This window comes from Muscardinus avellanarius (assembly GCF_963383645.1).
Source record: "Muscardinus avellanarius genome assembly, chromosome: 18".
NCBI classification, from domain to species: Eukaryota; Metazoa; Chordata; class Mammalia; order Rodentia; family Gliridae; genus Muscardinus; species Muscardinus avellanarius.
In genome coordinates, this window is record NC_137804.1 from 42,215,959 (window position 1) to 42,230,808 (window position 14,850).

Here is a 14,850-nt window from a genome sequence, read left to right on the forward strand (position 1 = left end):
TCTTGCCTGAGGCCAGGAGGCCGAGCTGGGATCCTGGCCTTCCTGGGTTAGCAGCGGTGTCGCCGGGGTGTCCGTGCCTGCCGTTGTCCAAAGGTGGCAGGGAGGTGAGCCGTTGCCAGCCTGCTGACAACCGAACAGAAGCCAGGGCCCAGTAGTGCCTCTGGCACTCAACTGAGGCAGCCCGCCTGGACCACTGCCTGACCTTTGCCTTCGTTGGCACCATCCCCAGGGGCACCGTGGGCCCTTCCAGGAGCTCTCTCACGCCCCTCCCAAGACCTGGCAGGCCTGGCTCCTCCAGCCTCCGGAGCTGCTTCTCTGGTTGGCAACCTCTACTCCGCGGCTGGTCTGTGTCCTTGGAGCACTGTTTACAAAAAGGGAAACAGGCCCCAAGAATGATCACAGACACATCGCCTGCATCCAGCCAGCACTGACTGAGGATCAATTGTGTTTCACTTCCATTCCATTAATGCCATCCTGGTAGGCAGCCAGGAAACTGAGGCTGGGAGTTTGAGTCACTCGAAAGTCCTGTGGCCAGTACGTGATAAAGAGCAGGGCTGGGGTGTAGCTTGGTGGCAGAGTGCTGGGCGAGTGTGGGAAGCACCGCAAAGAGCAGAGATTCAAAGCCAGTCCTGGTCTCCTGCGCGACAGAACACTGGCTACAGGAGACGCGGTTCCCTCATCTGCAGTGTGGACACCATCAGCTGCACCTGGAAGGGAAGGCTGCGTTGGAGAAACACCTGACTCAGCCAGGGCAGGACCCCAGATGTTTAGCAGACCAGCTTTCTCCACTTCTCCAGAGGACAGAATGGGGAGCAAGACCTGGAGTTTGTGAGGCAGGACGCAGCAGCTGGGGGTGGGGAGTACATGGAAAGGGGCCGGTGGGATATATCAGGAGGCAGTGATGGCCAGAGCCCAGTGTTTTCCCTTTCAAAGATGTCTGTCATGAACACTTTTTTTTTTTTTTTTTTAGGGTCTGGGGATGGAACCCAGAGGCATTTGACCTCCGAGCTACACCCCCTGCCCAATTTTTTATTCTTTTTTTTTTTTTGGTGGTACTGGGGGTGGAACCCAGAGGCTTTCTACCTCCAGGGCTATACTCCCAGACCTATTTTATATTTTATTTGGAAACTGGGTCTCACTGAGTTGCAGAGGGCCTCACTAAGTAGCTGAGGCTGGCTTCGAACACGTGCGATCCTGAGCGCGGGGATTTCAAGCGTGCGCCACCGCGCCCGGCTTATGAACACCTCTTTTGAAACGTGGAACGAACATTTAGAAGAGTTTTCACAGTCCCAAAATGTAAGCCAGTATTCAGCTCAACCTTATGCCCTCCCAAGATCCTGGTTTTGAACTTAATCTCCACCAATCCCAACCCCCACTTGAAGGAAATTAGAGCCCGTTTCTAACCTCTCCATTCTGAACATTAAGTATACTTGGTGAGTCAGAGAACAGGGTGAGCCGTTGACTGGGCAAAGATTCTAACCCAGGTCACTAAGGCTGTTCGTCCACTCTGGCTTACTCCAGTTCCAAAAAACAGATGGGGTAACTAGAGTGGTGTATGACCTCGGGCGAGGAGCTTGACCTCTCCCTGTTCTAGTTTCTGTAGAGGTCAGTGGTCGCTTTGATCTCTTGGGATTGGGGTTAGATTCCGCCAATTTCGCAAAAAGTTTAGCGGGGAGGAGGTTCAACAGGGACGCCTTCGGGCTCCGTGGAGGAGAAAGCTTGGACTCAGAGAATGACAGTCACCCGATGCGGGTGAGTGGGACACTAGCCGGAGGTGCAGAGGACGGCTGAGTGACCTCCAGAGAGTTTCTGCCCTCCATGTCCTGTGCAGAGGAAAAGTACGGAGGGAAGGGCTGGAGGATTATCCAAGAGTCCTTCAGCTGTTACGTCCAAGTTCACGGCCAGAGGAGGAGGTCCCACTTCGGCGTTGGGTGGCCAGGGGACAGCCTTCGCCGGAGCCTCGGGGGACCGTAAGGGGCGCTCAAGGCAACCTCCCGCAGCAACCCCCGGGGTCAAACTGCACCCGGCCAGCTCCAGCTCAGCCTGGGTGCGCTCCGCCTACGGCTGCAGCGACTAGCCGCAGGGCCTGTCCGTCTGAGCTTGCACAACCAATCACTGTTGCCCTCAAGGCTACTCCCTCCGTTCCTCTAGGCTCAGTTCCGCCAGTCGCGCTAACTGGCTCAGAGCCCCGCCCTTGATCCCACTGATTGGTCCATAGGAATGCCCGTTTGTGACCAAGGCGCCAATCCTCGCCTGCCTCTAGGCCCTGCCTCCCAGGACCTAGTACCCTGCGGGAACGGTGAGGAGGACCCGAGCCTCTCTCAGTAGCCCAGCCTTCGTCCCTCTTATTCGTCTTTCGGGCCGTCCGTCCGCTTCATGTTCGCCAATTCCCGCACTTCCCAGCGCTGATTGGATGTAGAGCAGCCAATCGGAAGGCAGCGTGGGCCCCTCCCTTGGCGCGCGCTGCGGGTGCGCGAGGCGGGGCTGTGGCGGCTGGAGGTGGCGGCGCGACGCGTCGGGGCAGGTGAGCTGAGCGCGGGGGGCACGCGGCGGCGCAGGCGGCAGGGGCCCGCGCTCGTCAAGTCGAGCCTGGACATGGGTCCCATCTTGGGCCGCAGGGCGGGGGCGGAGGTGGGGCGTGACAGCGGCGTTGCGAGGGCTGAGAGGTTAAAGACCTCCCTGGACCCCGACCCTCCGTGTCTGCCGTCTCTGGAGCCAGATCAGGGCCACTAACTCTCAGCACACCCACACCTGACACCTGTCCCTTCCCCCTGTCGCCCCTCACACACACTTGAGACCGTCCTTCTCGCTGACATGTCTGCTCCCCTTCTCCCATGCCCCCCACCCCACAATCCCTAAGCCCTGCACAGTTGGGTCTGACATCCCTTCGCACGTCTCACATCCGGCTCCCACTCATGAACATCCCCAATGTCACTGAAACTGTCCGCGAAAACGTCACACCTGGCACCGTGACCCCCGCAGCTCCATAGGAAACTCCACAACTGGGCCCACACCCCGTGTACCCGCAGTGAGCCCATGATCTCTCGCCACTCATCTGGACCTGACCTCTCACTGACCTTCCTCATATCCAGGCCCGTGCCTCCCCACTTTCAGCAACCTGGGTGGGTACCCAGGTACCATCCGCACCTGCCCCATGTCTCTCTTAGCACCTCCCCAAACTCTCCTTATCCCCGTTTTCCCACCTCACATTTCCTCCCAGGTGCACCTATTTGTACCCTTCTCTGTATTAGTCCTCCCTGGATCTCCCGGGTCCAACATTTACCCAGGCCTAGATGTCTTAAGATCACTGCCACCTTCCCTCCCCAAAACCTAAGCCCACCCAGGGTCTATCTTTTAATTTATAGCAGTGCTTGACAGATATAATTTCTGAGCTTAGAATAATCCTATCATCCAGACAGAACTCAGAATCATTCCCATTTTGGCAGCCACAGACCTAAAGCCACCTGGGTGCTGGAGGCTGAGCCCACCCCTTCCCTAGCGCTGCTGACCTCCCTGGGAGGACTCCCCACCCCTGCCCATCTGTTGTGTTTATCTCCAGGGTTTGCAGGGAGGAAAACTGCGCCCCACCCCCAGTCTCTTCTCAAGAGTCGTGACTTTGACTGGATCCCGAGAAAGGCTTAGCTGAAGGGGGCAGCCCATGGGTGGCTGGCTGCCGGGTACGAGTGAGTCTCCAGGCTCTTGGGCAAGTGTGGAGGAGCAGGAGCTGGGTAGGTTCAACATCTGGGGCGCTATTGGCCCGGGCACAGCAGGGGCCCCTCTCTGACGGGTGCAAGTTTGGTGAGGCCGCCAGACAGAGAGAGTAAGGAAATACTTTCCAGAGTTAGGCCAGCTACGATTTCAGTTCTTTGCAGCTAAACTGCAAACCCGGAGCCCACATGGTGCCGGGAATAATGGTTCCTCTGGAACTCGGCAAGTTTGCTTGAGTGATTTGCATGTGTGCGGCCCAGAAGGAGGCCAGCCGCTTTGCTGTTGAAGGCTGCAACATGCCCCTTCCTGTAAGGCAGCCACGGTGCCTCTTACTCCACCTCTTTCCCTGCACGATGATGCCAGAACGTTCTACAGGGTCATGTCACCTTCAGCTTCTCTCCGGGAAACTGAAGCCATTGGGATTTTCCATCCAACTACTAAAGGGATTATTTTAAATGTATGTGGGGGGAGGACTAGGGATGCAGTTCAGTGGTACAGCACTCGCCAAACAGGTCCTGGGCTCCATCCCTAGCACTGCAAAACGCAAACGGGGGGGTGTGAGGTGTATGTTTGTATATATGTGTGCTTATGTGTGTGCATGTATTGTACACACATGTGCATGTGCATATGTGTGCTTTTTCATACGTATATATGCATAGTGTGTATATAATTAAACTTTGACAATGTAATGGATGTATGTAATTCTTTAAAAAGCCAGTTGAGATAGGCATATAGTTAAAAGTTAAGCAAGTCTCCCTCTGTCTGCACCTAGTCCCGCTCCATGACCTGCTGTTAAAATAATTTTCTTTCAGAAGTAGTCTGTGACTGGGGCAGCGTTTGGTGGGTATTTGTCTATTCCCCTTTTTTGGTGGTACTGGGCTTGAACAAAGAGGCATTCTACTTCTGAGCTACATGTCCCCAGCCTTTTTATTTTTTGTTTTAAAACAGAGTCTCTGTAGGTTGCCGAGAGTCTCTGTATGTTGCTAAGGCTGGTTTTTGTTTTTGAGTCCCAGTGGGCTTTTATTGAGTTAAATTAACAACAAAAAAGAAAAAATAAGTCAAATCATCATCTCTCCTGAACCTTTTAACTCAGTAGACCCTGGTGCTGAGGCTATTCTTGAATCTGTGACCCTCCTGGCTCAGCCTCCCAAGTACTGGGATTACAGAAATGTACCACCATGCCTGGCTTCCACCCCTTTTGAATCACTGGTTGGGCTGGGGATGTTTAAATCGGTGGCAAAGCACACTTACCTAGCAGGCAGGAAGCCCTAGGTTCCATACCCAGCACCACCAAAAAAAAAAAAAAAAAAAAAAAAAGAAAGAAAGAAAGAAAACACATTATTACTACTCTTGTTGTTGTTGTTGTTTTGTGGTACTGGGGATTGAACCCAGAGGAATTCTACCTCCAAGCTACACCCCAGATCTTTTTATTTTTTACTTTTGTTCTAAAACAGAGCCTCACTAGGTTGCTGGGAGTCTCACTACATTGTTGATGCTGTCCCTGAACCTGTGATTCTCCTGTCTTGGCCTTCCCAAGTGCTAAGATTACAGGCTTATGCCACTATACCCTGGTGCACTGGATTTTTTTTAAAAATTGTATCTATTTATTTATTTATTTTGGTGGTACTGGGGGTGGAACCCAGGGGCATTTCTACCTCTGGGCTATACTCCCAGACCTATTTTATATTTTATTTGGAAACAGGGTCTCACTAAGTTGCTGAGAGCCTCACTAAGTAGCTGAGGCTGGCTTCAAACCCGTGCGATCCTCCTGTCTCAGCCTCCCAAGCGCGGGGATTACAAGCATGCGCCACCACGTCCGGCTTGGTGCACTGGGTTTTAATGAATGGAGATATCAATTCTATCTATAGCCACTCCCCTATCAGTGGCTGTTTAAGCTGCCACCCATCTTTTGCCATTACAAACTGAACTACCTTATTGCATGGATGCATGTATCAGCAAATTGGAGTGAGTGTGGGCAGACTCCAGCTGTGCACAGGTCTTCAGCACCTCTCTCTGAACAGAGTTTAGGTCCAGCCCCTTGACTTCCTAGCAGGGGCCAGGCCAAAGGGCGCGTCCCACCAAAGGCTCAGCCTTCCTTCTCAGCTGCTAAGCTGGAAGACCTGTTTCCTCAGACCAACGCAGCTTTGTCGGGAGTCCTGACCTGCACTAACTGCTGGGTCCTTTTATTCACCCCTCTCCCAGATACTCTGGCCCCAGGGCAGAGTTAAACATTAGTCTTATGTTTCTCTTCCATCATCAGACTAAAGTTCAGGAAATGTTTGAGTCCCTCCTCTGCTAAGCTCTGAGGAAAAACCTGCATTTGGGATTTTTTTGCAAGAGAGATCACCTGAGATCCTGGGGAGGGGGAGGACTGAGGTGTGTGTGTGTGTGTGTGTGTGTGTGTGTGAGAGAGAGAGAGAGAGAGAGAGAGAGACAGACAGACAGACAGACAGACAGACAAACAGACACAGATATTGGGGATGGAACCCATCTACCTCCGGACTATTCTCCACATCTATTTTTTTTATTTGGAAACAGGGTCTCTAAGTAGCTGAGGCTGTCCACGAACCGCGATCTTTCTGTCTCAGCCTCCCAAATGCTGGGATTTCAAGCGTGCGCGACCATGCCCAGCTTCTACTATTTTTTTTTTTAACTGGAGTGTAGCAAAAGAAAGGTGAGGGTATATGAGGCCGAGACAAGTCAGCTCTTTAGCAGCTGTTTTAAGATTCTCTGTGGGGGCTGAGATTTCTCACCGTCGGTGCCGGTAGACGGTTGTCGTCAAGCCAAAGCCTCTGAAGAGTGTAGGTCAGGTTTTGATCCCTCTCTTCTGTTTTAGCAGTTAGACAAGATGAGAGTATCACTGAATTGATCAAAACTATTGGCTTTGTTTGGGTTTTGCAAGTCAGCTCTTTATTTTTACTTATTTTACTTCTTTTTTTTTTTTTTTTTTTTTTTTTTTTGTTCCTGGAAGCCCTTCTACCTCCGGGCTACACTCCCAGACCTATTTTCACATTTTTATTTGGAAACAGGCTGGCTTCGAACCTGCGCGATCCTCCTGTCCCCGCCTCCCAAGCACGGGGATGACAAGCGTGCGCCACCATGCCTAGCTATTTTACTTTTTGATACTGGGGATGGAACCCAGGGACATTCTACCTCTGAGCTATACTCCCATGCCCGTTTCATTTCTATTTGGAAACAAGGTCTCGCTAAATTGTGGAGGGCTTCACTAAGTTGCTGAGGCTGACCATGAACCTGCAGTCCTCCTGTCTCAGCCTCTCGAGTACTGAGATCACAAGTGCGCGCCACCACACCCAGCTCAAGTGAGCAATTTATAACATGTATTGCATTTAGGAATGGGGTTAGTGCTTGCCTAACCTGTGGGAGGCCCTGGGTTTCAGCCCCAGCACTGCAAAATAAATAAATAACCCGAGCATGGTGGCGCACACCTGTAATCCTAGTACTTGGGAAGCTGAGACAGGAGGATCACAGGTTTGAGGCCAGCCTCAGCAAGTAGTGAGACTCTCATCAACCTCACGAGACCCTGTTTCCAAATAAGAAATAAAAAAAAATTGGGCTGGGGGTATAGCTCAAAGGAAGAATATTCCTGGGTTCAATACCCCAGTACCACAAAAAAGTAAAATTTTTAAAAGCATTTTATTTTATTTTATTTTATGGTGGTACTGGGGTTCATGGAAACCCTTCTACTTCTGGGCTACACTCCCAGACCTATTTTTTTGTACTATTTTTAAAATTGGAAACAAGGTCTCTTAAGCCAGCAGGGCTGGCTTCGAAGCAGTGTGATCCTCCTGTCTCCGCCTCCCAAGCTCAGGGATTCCAAGTGTGCACCACCACGCCCGGCGCCAAAGCACTGCATTTTTAAATTAATTAATTAATATCATTTTTTGCATTAGTGGGGATTGTACCCAAGGGCATTCTATTTCTGAGCTTAACCCCCAGCTCTAATTATTATTATTATTATTATTATTATTATTATTATTATTATTTTTGGCACTGGGGATCGAACCCAGGGCACGCGCTTGCAAAGTGAGTGTTTTGCCACTGAGCTACATCCTAGCCTCTACTTTTTATTTTTTATTTTGAAACAGGGCCTCACTAAGTAGCTGAGGTTGGTCATGAACCTGTGATCCTCCTGTCTCAGCCTCCCAAGTATCGGGATTACAAGTGTATGCTAACATGCCCAGTCATTTTTAAATTTCTTCTGTGTGTGGGGGGGTCTGGGGCTGGAACCCAGGGGCATGTTTTGACCGCCAAGCTACACCCCCTGATCTATTTTTTATTCTTTATTTTGAAACAGGGTCTCACTAAGTAGCTAAGGCTGTCCATGAACCACAATCCTCTAGTCTCAGCCTCCTGAATGCTGGAATTATAAGCATGTACCACCACACCCGGCTCAGCTTTTTAATTTTTAATTAATTAATTTTTTTAGTGGTACTGGAGATTGAACCCAGGGACATTCTACCTCTGAGCTACACCCCCATGTCTACTTTTTATTCTGTGTGTGTGTGTGTGTGTGTGTGTGTGTGTGTGTGTGTGTGGTGCTGGGGGTAGAACCCAGGGGCTTTCTACCTGTGGACTACACTCCCAGACCTATTTTCTATTTTATTTGGAAGCAGGGTCTCACTAAGTTGCTGAGAGCCTCACTCAGTAGCAGAGGCTGGCTTCGAACCTGCGCGATCCTCCTGTCTCAGCCTCCCAAGCGCTGGGATTGCAGCGTGCGCCACCACACCCGGCTTTATTCTTTATTTTGAAATAGGATCTCCCTAAGTTGCAGAGGGCCTCACCAAGTGGCTGAGGCTAGCTGCAAACCTGTGATTCTCCTGTCTCAGCCTAAGTACTGAAACTATAAGCAGGCACCGCCATGCCTGGCTTATTTTTTAATTTTAAGTGTAAAATACTTCATTTAAAAGTATATCATTAGCTGGGCATGGTGGCGCACACTTGTAATCCTAGCATTCAGAAAGATTGCGGTTAGTGGGCAGCCTTAGCTACTTAGTGAGGCACTCCACAACTTAGTGAGACACTGTTTCAAAAAAAATAAAGAATAAAAAATAGGGCAGGGATTGTAGCTCAGAGGTTGAATGCTCCTGGGTTCCATCCCCAGACCTGCAAAAAAAAAAAAAAAAAAAAAAAAGTATATCATTAAGTTGGGCGTGGTGGTGCACACTTGTAATCCCAGCATTTGGGAGGCTAAGACAGGAGGACCGCACAGGTTCAAAGCCAGCCTCAGCTACTTAGTGAGGCTCTCTGCAACTTAGTGAGACCCTGTTTCTAATAAAATATAAAATAGGTCTGGGAGTATAGCCCAGAGGTAGAAAAGCCTCTGGGTTCCACCCCCAGCACCACCAAAATAAATAAATAAATAAATAAATAGGGCGAGGTGTAGCTCAGAGGTAGAATGCCCTGGATTCAGTACCCAATATCACACACACACACACACACACACACACACACACACACACACACACACACGCACACACACACACACACCATCCAGCCAATAGAACATTGTCCCCTGGTGACCCCTCCATGGTCACTGAGCTATTTTTAAAATATGCTTATCAAGGTTTGTTTCTTCACTGAGCACCTTTTGCTGAGACTGTCCCATTCTGAGTACTCGGATCCTAGGGGCTGTGGAAGGAGGGAGAGTGAGAGAAAAGGAGAGAGACAGATTAGAAGAAGGGAGAGAGAGAAAGAAGGAAGTAGGGGAAACTATATTCACCTAACTTTCTCTTTTATAGAATATTGCTATAGTTGCCCTATTTTATTATTAGTTACTTTTGTTACTCTTATGTGCATAACTTATAAGTTAAACTTTCTCATACATATGTATATAAAAGGGAAAAACATAGCATATAAGATTTGGTACAGCCAGGCGTGGTGGCGCACACTTGTAATCCCGGCGCTTGGGAGCAGAGACAGGAGGATCACGCAGGTTCGAAGCCAGCCGCGCTGGCTTAAGAGACCCTGTTTGCAAATAAAATATAGAATAGGTCTGGGAGTGTAGCCCGGAGGTAGAAGGGCTTCCAGAAACCCCAGTATCACCAAAAAAAAAAAAAAAAAAAAAAGATTTGGTACTATCTGTACTTTTAAGCATTCGCCGGGGGTCTCAGTACATATCCAAGGGTGTTCTAAATCCAGTGACTCCTAGGGTATAGCTCAGAGGTAGACTGTCCCCTGAGTTCAATCCACAGTACCACAAATAAATAGTCATAATTACCACACACACTCCCTCAGTGACAAGTGGAAAGATGGTCCAGGCAAATATAGCAGGCGGACAGATCAAAGGTGGTTATCTGGGGCCCATTAGCGAAGCTCAAAGCTCCCCTGCCCCCGTGACCTGCAGAGCTGGCCCCTCTGCACCTGGCCATCTCTGTCTAGTTCTAGGACATTTCTATTCCCCCCCCCACCAAAGATACTTGTCAGCTGTCACGCTCCACCCAGCGCCAGCCCCTGACAGCCACTGATCTGCTTTCTATCTCTGCATTTATTTGCCCGTTCTGGACATTTCTATAAATTGAATTATACGATAAGAGGCTTTGGTGTCTGGTGTCTTTTACTGGGATCGTGTTTGCAAGGTTTGTCCACATCGGGGCATATGCAGTACTTCGTGTCCAGCTTGTCAGTGTGAGGCTTGCTAACCATTGGGGCCCACCCCAGCCCCCCGATGCAGTGTCTATCCACGTCGTCAGGTCGTGGCATATGTCACTGTGACTTGCCGTGCTTTGCTGCTGGGGAGCCATAGCCTCACAGGTGCAGGGGACATTCCTCAGAGGCCTCATCCCTGGCGGGGTGGCCGGGGTTCCAACTAGGGCCGCTCTCTGGTCGCTGGCCTGTGTGCCAGCACCCAGCCAGGAGCCAGGGCTGCTTCCCCTCCTCCTCCTGCTCCGTGTTGGGCTCCTGCTGGGCCTCTTCATCTTAGGTAGAGGCCAGGATAGTAGGCTGCTCAAATCGCACAAGGAGCAGCCGTGGTTTCCAACGGTTTCTTCCAGGCCCTTGGCTGTCTTCGTCCAGGTTGGGGCTAGAGATTCTCTGGCTGAGCGTGTCTTACTCGTCAGGAAAATAATATGCAAGTTGGGTTTTTTTTGTTTTTGTTTTTGTTTTTTGGTACTGGGGATTGACTCCAGGGGCCTTCTACCTCTGAGCTATCCCCCCAACCCTATTTTATTTTTTATTTTGAAACAGGGTTTGAATTGCTGAGGCTGGGTTCAAACCTGTGATCCTCCTGTTTTTTAGCCTCCCAAGTACTAGGTTTATAGACATGCACCAACACAACCAGTTAGGAGTGTGTGTGTGTGTGTGTGTGTGTGTGTGTGTGTAGCACTGGGGAATTGAATGCAGGGGCATTCTGCCTCCAAGCTACATCCCCAGTGCTATTTTTTTTTTTTTTTTGGTGTACTGGGGCTCCTGGAAACCCTTCTACCACTGGGCTACACTCCCAGACCTAATTTATATATATATATATATATATATATTTTATTGGAAACAGGGTCTCTTAAGCCAGCAAGGCTGGCTTCGAAGCAGCGCGATCCTCCTGTCCCCACCTCCTATGCGCGGGGATTATAAGCGTGTGCCACCACACCCGGCGTAGCCCTATTTTTTTTTTTTTTGGCAGTACTGGGGATGGAACCCAGAGGCATTCTACCTCCAAGCTACACCGCCAGTTCTATTTTTTGGTCTTTATATTTTTTGAAACAGAGTCTCACTGAGTTGCAAGGAGCCTCACTAAGTAGCTGAGGCTGTCCACGAACCACGATCCTCCGGTCCCTGCCTCCTGAATGCTGGGATTACAAGCGTGCGCCACCACCTTATTTTTTTTTAAACTGGATCTCACTTAGGTTGATGAGTCTCACTACTTGCTCAGGCTGTTCTCAAACCATGCTTGACTCTTATTTTTTATTTATTTTATTTTTTTAAATTTATTTATTTTTTTGGTGGTACTGAAGGTGGAACCCAGAGGCTTTCTACCCCTGGGCTATACTCCCAGACCTATTTTATATTTTATTTGGAAACAGGGTCTCACTAAGTTGCTGAGAGCCTCACTAAGTAGCCGAGGCTGGTTTTGAACCTGTGTGATCCTCCTGTCTCAGCCTCCCAAGGGCGGGGATTACAAGTGTGTGCCACCACGCCCCGTTTATTTTTTATTTTGAAACAAGGTCTCACTAAATTGCTGGAGCTGGCAAGTACTGAGATTACAAGCATGCACCACCACGCCTGGCTCTGTATGCAAGAGTTATTTATTTCTGTGGTACTGGGGGGTGGAAGCCAGGGGCCTTCTACCTCCAGGCTACACCCAGACTTACTTTTTTATTAGGAAACAGGGTCTCACTAAGTTGTTGAAAACCTTACTAAGTTTCTGAGGCTGGCTTCGAACCTGTGATCCTCCTGTCTCGGCCTCCTAAATACTGAGATTGCAAGTGTGTGTCACCAGGCCTGGCTCTGTGCAAGATTTTCTCTGGGGTTTTTCAGAGGGGAAGATGCTGGGAATGGAACCCAGGGCTGCCTTGCACGGACAAGGCAAGCGCTGACCACTGAGTAGCACGGCCAGCCCTTCCAGAACACTTCCAGACCCCGCCCAGCTCCTCACATGAACCTGTCTCTCATGTTGGTAGGCTCCTGCCAACAGGCTCCTGCCCCTGCTGCGTGGTCTAAAGCAACACAGGCAGACGGCTTTCTGGAGAGTTAGCTCAGCTCATGTTCTGAATTTGAAGAATGTGCCATAGAACGGGGAAGAGGATTGCACCCTGGAAGGAGGCCCAGGGCAGCGTGCTCAGCTGAGCAGCAGCCAGGATGGTCTTCTGGGGTAAATATTGACAGAAACAACTCGGTGGGCAGTTGTTGCTGGTCCTGGAATGTTCTGGAGCTGAAGAAGGAGCCCTGGACTCGGAGCGAGTTCTAGTCTCAGGTGCTGTACCCCCAGACATAGGAACTGAGCGCTGAGCACCAGGCCCCGTGCCTGAGAGGCCCGCAGGGTGACGGGGCAGCAGCGCGGGCTGGCTGCGAGCTGTCGGGCCCACAAGGCCCCCAGCCTAGGCCACCTGGAAGGCGTGTCTATCCTGGGGGGTTCTGAGTCAGAGCTCGGCGCTCTGCTTTTCTAAAGATGATTTCTAGGGGCAGACTTCTGTAACCTAATCTGTGCTCTCTGTCCCAGCACCCAGATCTTTTTTATTTTTATTTTTTGTGGTGTTGGGGATTGAAATCAGGAATATTTTACATTCAAGTTACACTCCCAGCCCTAGTTTCTTTTTCTTTTTCTTTTTTTTTTTTTTTTTTTTTTTTTGGTGGTACTGAGGTTCCTGGAAGACCTTCTACCTCCGGGCTACACTCTCAGATCTATTTTATATTTTTATTTGGAAACAGGGTCTCTTAAGCCAGCGAGGCTGGCTCCGAACCAGCGCGATCCTCCTGTCTCCGCCTCCCAAGCGCGGGGATTACAAGCGTGCGCCACCACGCCCGGCTAGTTTCTTGTTTTCAGTTTGAAACAGGGTCTTGCTAAATTGCTGAGGACTTCACTAGGTTGCTAAGGCTGATTTTGAACGTGTGATCCTCTTGTCTCAGCCTCTCAAGCACCGGGATTACAGGCATGTGCTACCATATAAAAAAAATTATTTTTATATTATTTATTTATTTATTGGTAGTACTGGGAATAGAACCCAGGGGTATTCTACCTCTGAGCTACACCCACAGCCCTATTTTTTATTTTTTATTTTTTTGGAAACAGGGTCCCACTGAGTTGCTGAGAGCCTCAGTAAGTAGCCAAGGCTGACTTGGAACCTACACAATCCTCCTGTCTCAGCCTCCCAGGTACAGGAATTACAAGCGTGCACCACCACGCCCGGCTCTGTATGTATGTATGTATGTATGTATGTATGTATGTATTTATTTATTTATTTATTTATTTTGCAGTACTGGGGATGGAATCCAGGGGCATTCTACCTTTGAGCTACACTCCCAGCCCTATTTTTTATTCTTTATTTTGAAACAGAGTCTCACTGAGTTGCAAAGGCCCTACTGAGTAGCTGAGGCTGGCCACAAACTGAGATCCTCCGTCACAGCCTCCCAAATGCTGGGATTACAAGCGTGTGCCACCACACCCAGCTTTACCTGGCTATTTATTTTTCATCTTTTTTTTTTGGGGGGGGAGGTACTAGGGTTGAACCCAGAGATCCCATCTGAGTACTGAGATGGAGCTGGGATCCCAACAGCCATCCATAGCCTTGTCTCCAGTGACCTAACTCACCAGGCCCCACCTTCTAAAGGTCCCAGCACCTCCCAATGGGACCACAGGCTAAGAACCAGGCCTTCAACACCTGGGCTTTGTGGGGAGCGCACTACGTCCAAACCATGTCCCCCCACCTCAGCTGTCTGTCCCCAAGCGCTGGGCGTATCATATGCATGCGGCTCTGCCCTGGTGTGTGTGGCCACCTGGTCTCTGACTGTGGGTACCACCCCAACTCCTGTCTGAGCTGTCTGCATGGAGTCCCCACAGCAGGCCCTGACTTGGGCTGGTGGCTTGACAGAGGAGCATTCCCAGCTGGGAAGGGGCTCAGCCGGCCCCAGATCTCCCTGCCTGGGGGAAGTGTGTTATCACATGACCGTGACCTCCCAAGTGCCCAGAGTGGAGGTCACCTGGCCAGGGCGCAGGTCGTGGATGCCTGCTCTTTGCTGGGAAGAACATCTGGCTGAGCCTTCCAGGGCTGCTCTGCAGATGTGGCCATATCCCAGTCCAGGCGCCACGCGCAGCTGTGCACTTGGGTCTGACAGGAGGATCACAGGTTCGTGGCTAGCCTTGGGTGGGGTTCAGGGACATATAGCATCCTAAAGGCTGATTAAAAGAGGGAGCCTGGCAGGGTGGCACATGTCTGTAGTCCCAGGACTTGGGAGAGTGAGACAGGAGGATCACAAGTTCAAGGACAGCCTTAGCAATTTATTGAGATCCTGTTTCAAAATAAAAAATAAAGCCAGGCGTGGCGGCGCATGCTTGTAATCCCTGTGCTTGGGAGGCTGAGACTGGAGGATTGCGCAGGTTTGAAGTCAGCCTTAGCTGGTTTAAGAGACCCTGTTTCCAAATAAAATGTAAAATAGGTCTGGGAGTGTAGCCCAGAGGTAGAGGGCTCCTGGGTT